This window comes from Coregonus clupeaformis, unplaced genomic scaffold, assembly GCF_020615455.1.
Source record: "Coregonus clupeaformis isolate EN_2021a unplaced genomic scaffold, ASM2061545v1 scaf2016, whole genome shotgun sequence".
Lineage (NCBI taxonomy): Eukaryota > Metazoa > Chordata > Actinopteri > Salmoniformes > Salmonidae > Coregonus > Coregonus clupeaformis.
This window is the reverse complement of record NW_025535470.1, coordinates 1-5,000: the sequence shown is the minus strand read 5'-3', so window position 1 is coordinate 5,000 and position 5,000 is coordinate 1. Positions and strand designations below refer to the sequence as shown.

The 5,000-nt window shown below is 48.9% G+C and overlaps 1 pseudogene; it reads left to right on the top strand.

Annotated features, from left to right (window-relative positions):
* The window catches only part of LOC123481282, a 60,483-nt pseudogene extending 58,480 nt beyond the window's left edge, over positions 1–2,003 (top strand).
* The last annotated feature ends 2,997 nt before the right edge of the window (positions 2,004–5,000 follow it).

Genomic DNA, 5,000 nt, shown 5'->3' with positions numbered 1-5,000 from the left:
GTAATGAAACAGCCCTGTTTAACTCTGGTGTCCCCCTTGAAGGGTTCCGTTTCAGAGCCACTGTTACTGAGCTGACATGTCATCACGCAGCAGTCGCAGTATTCTGGTGAATTTGTCAGGGCAGACGGTTTTTGACAGAATCAGCCAGAAGGCACGATGGTTCACAGAGTCACTCCAGAGGCTCATGTCAATAAAGGCCATGTACCAGTGGTTGATTTTGCTCCTGGCATTTTTCCTGCAGTTGTCGTGCTGTGAAGATCCTGTCCTCTGGTTGGGGGAAAAGCCATGCTGAGATTCTGGGAGGATTTCTTCTGACAGGGGAAGAAGTCGGTCGGCCAGTATGCGGGTCAGTGTTTTCCTGGTGGTGGACAGGAGAGACATGTAGTTCCCGCAGTCTGCTTAGGGCATCCCTGAGTTCTGCAGGGATTTCTTCCTGATCCCAGATCTTCAGGAGCAGGACATGTGTGTGTTGTAGGAGCACCCGCTTCCTTCAGGATTTCAGCTGGAATCTCATCAATATCAACTGTTGTGCTTCTGCTGAGGAGCTCCTCGAAGTGCTCTTTCCACCTGGATTGGATTGATTCGTCATGCTTCATTAGCCTTTGCCCATCTTTGGAGTGAAGGGGGTATAGGCCGCCTTGGTAGCGTCATGTTCTGCACATTTAGTGAGCAGAATAACTCCCTTAGAGTTTCTAACTGCCAACTCCCTCATGTTCTGCACATTTAGTGAGCAGAAGAACTCCATTAGAGTTTCTAACTGCCAACTCCACCTCATGTTCTGCACATTTAGTGAGCAGAAGAACTCCCTTATAGATTCTAACTGCCAACTCCCTCATGTTCTGCACATTTAGTGAGCAGAAGAACTCCCTTAGAGTTTCTAACTGCCAACTCCCTCATGTTCTGCACATTTAGTGAGCAGAAGAACTCCCTTAGAGTTTCTAACTGCCAACTCCCTCATGTTCTGCACATTTAGTGAGCAGAAGAACTCCATTATAGATTCTAACTGCCAACTCCCTCATGTTCTGCACATTTAGTGAGCAGAAGAACTCCCTTAGAGTTTCTAACTGCCAACTCCCTCGTGTTCTGCACATTTAGTGAGCAGAAGAACTCCATTAGTTTCTAACTGCCAACTCCCTCATGTTCTGCACATTTAGTGAGCAGAAGAACTCCATTACAGTTTCTAACTGCCAACTCCCTCATGTTCTGCACATTTAGTGAGCAGAAGAACTCCATTATAGATTCTAACTGCCAACTCCCTCATGTTCTGCACATTTAGTGAGCAGAAGAACTCCATTAGAGTTTCTAACTGCCAACTCCCTCGTCTTCTGCACATTTAGTGAGCAGAAGAACTCCACAATAGATTCTAACTGCCAACTCCCCTCATGTTCTGCACATTTAGTGAGCAGAAGAACTCCATTAGAGTTTCTAACTGCCAACTCCCTCATGTTCTGCACATTTAGTGAGCAGAAGAATTCCATTAGAGTTTCTAACTGCCAACTCCCTCATGTTCTGCACATTTAGTGAGCAGAAGAACTCCATTAGAGTTTATAACTGCCAACTCCCTCATGTTCTGCACATTTAGTGAGCAGAAGAACTCCATTAGAGTTTATAACTGCCAACTCCCTCATGTTCTGCACATTTAGTGAGCAGAAGAACTCAATTTCCTCTGTGTGTGTGTTAATAAGGTAAACTGAGTTGATAGTTTCTCTGTGTGTGTTGTTACAGTAAACTGAGTTTATATTTCCTCTTTGTGTCTTTTGTTACAGAGAAAAACTTTGTTAGGAGACTGACTTTATGTGACCTGTTTTGCTACAGTAAACTGGATGCCTTCATCTATGATGCTGCTGTGTTGAACTACGCAGCTGGCAGAGACGATGGCTGTAAGCTGGTCACCATCGGCAGTGGGTACATCTTTGCCACCACTGGCTATGGCATCGCTCTGCAGAAAGGGTCCCACTGGAAACGACAGGTGGACCTGGCTATACTGGCAATCATAGGAGATGGTAGGACATTCCTCCCTCCCTCCCTCCCCTCCCCTCTCCTCTCCTCTCCTCTCCTCTCCTCTCCCTCCCCCTCCCCTCCCCTCTCCTCCTCTCCTCTCCTCTCCTCTCCTCTCCTCTCCTCTCCTCTCCTCTCCTCTCCTCTCCTCTCCTCTCCTCTCCTCTCCTCTCCTCTCCTCTCCTCTCCCCTCCCCTCTCCTCTTCTCCTCTCCTCTCCCTCTCCCCTCTTCTCCTCTCCTCTCCTCTCCTCTCCTCTCCTCTCCTCTCCTTTCCTCTCCCCTCCTTTCCTCTCCTTTCCTTTCCTCTCCTCCTCCCCCACTTCTCTGCTCTGCTCTCCTCTTTTCCTCTGATCTCCTCCTCCCCCTCTCCTCTCATCTCCTCTCTTTTCCTGTCCTCTTGTTGCTCTCATACTCTACACTCACTTGTCGTCTCTCTTGTCGTCTCTCTACATTGACATGTTAGTCATATAACAGACGCTCTTATCCAGAGCCACTTACAGTTACTTCATCTCAATAAAGTAGTTATCAGCAAAGTCAGTGCTAGTAGGAACTTCTTTTGTTCCTTTTTATGTGTGTGTGTGTCGGGGGGATTAATTTAATATAGTGTTTGTAGAGGCAGGGTTTCAGACGTTTTCTGAAGACGGGCAGGGACTCAGATAGTCTTTGTAGAGGCAGGGTTTCAGACGTTTTCTGAAGACGGGCAGGGACTCAGATAGTCTTTGTAGAGGCAGGGTTTCAGACGTTTTCTGAAGACGGGCAGGGACTCAGATAGTCTTTGTAGAGGCAGGGTTTCAGACGTTTTCTGAAGACGGGCAGGGACTCGTGATAGTCTTTGTAGAGGCAGGGTTTCAGACGTTTCTGAAGACGGGCAGGACTCAGAGGCTGTCTTTGTAGAGGCAGGGTTTCAGACGTTTTCTGAAGACGGGCAGGGACTCCAGATAGTCTTTGTAGAGGCACCGGGGTTTCAGACGTTTTCTGAAGACGGGCAGGGACTCAGATAGTGTTTGTAGAGGCAGGGTTTCAGACGTTTTCTGAAGACGGGCAGGGACTCAGATAGTCTTTGTAGAGCTGCAGGGTTTGGGGACGTTTTCTGAAGACGGGCAGGGACTCAGATAGTCTTTGTAGAGCCAGGGGTTTCAGACGTTTTCTGAAGACGGGCAGGGACTCGAATCGTCTTTGTAGAGTGCAGGGTTTCCAGACGTTTTTCTGAAGCGGGCAGGGACTCAGATAGTCTTTGTAGAGCCAGGGGTTTCGACGTTTTCTGAAGACGGGCAGGGACTCAGATAGTCTTTGTAGAGGCAGGGTTTCAGACGTTTTCTGAAGACGGGCAGGGACTCAGATAGTCTTTGTAGAGGCAGGGTTTCAGACGTTTTTCTGAAGACGGGCAGGGACTCAGATAGTCTTTGTAGAGGCAGGGTTTCAGACGTTTTTCTGAAGACGGGCAGGGACCAGGGACTCAGGCTTCTCTCCCCCCTTTATCTCTATTTTTGGCGGACTATTATGGAATATACTTGTGCAGAGAGGAAAGTACAATACAATACCAGACATTTACACTGCACTGCACTGTCACTGTACAAGATAGTACACTACCGGGTCACCAGCCACTACGATATAGTATCTCCACTACACTACACTACAGCCTCCACTACACTACACTACAGCCTCCACTACACTACAGCCTACACTACACTACAGCCTCCACTACACTACACTACAGCCTCCACTACACTACACTACAGCCTCCACTACACTACACTACAGCCTCCACTACACTACAGCCTCCCACTACACTACACTACAGCCTCCACTACACTACACTACAGCCTCCACACTACACTACACTACAGCCTCACACTACACTACACTACAGCCTCCACTACACTACACTACAGCCTCCACTACACTACACACTACAGCCTCCAATACCTTACAGCCTCCACTTCACACTACACTACAGCCTCCACTACACTACAGCCTCACTACACTACACTACAGCCTCCACTCCACTACACTACAGCCTCCACTACACTACACTACAGCCTCCACTCACACTACACTACAGCCTCCACTACACTACAGCCTCCACTACACTACACTACAGCCTCCACTACACACACTTACAGCCTCCACCACACACTACACTACAGCCTCCGCTACACTACACTACAGCCTCCACTACACTACAGCCTCCTCCACTACACTACACTACAGCCTCCACTACACTACACTACAGCCTCCACTACTACACTACAGCCTCCACTACACTACACTACAGCCTCCCTGCACTACACTACAGCCTCCACTACACTACAGCCTCCACTACACTACACTACAGCCTCCACTACACTCACACTCACACCTCCACTCCGCCACTACAGCCTCCACTACACTACACTACAGCCTCCACTACACAATACAGCCTCCACTACACACCTCACACAGCCTCCACTACACTACACTACAGCCTCCACTACACTACACTACAGCCTCCACTCCACCTACACTACAGCCTCACTACACTACACTACAGCCTCCACTCCTCTCACAGCCTCCACTACACCACACTACAGCCTCCACTACACTACACTACAGCCTCCACTACACTACACTACTAGCCTCCACTAAACTACCCACTACAGCCTCCACTCCACTACACTACAGCCTCCACTACACTACCCAGCAGCCTCCACTACACTACATACAGCCTCCACTAAACTACACTACAGCCTCCTCCACTACACTACAGCCTCCACTACACTACACTACAGCCTCCACTACACACACTCACAGCCTCCACTACACTACACTACAGCCTCCAATACACTACAGCCTCCACTACACATACCTACAGCCTCCACTACTACTACACTACAGCCTCCACCACACTACCACTCCACTCTCCACTGCCTCCACTACACTACACTAAGCCTCCACTACACTACACTACCTCCACACACTACACTACAACACTCCACTACACTACCACTACACCTCCCACTAC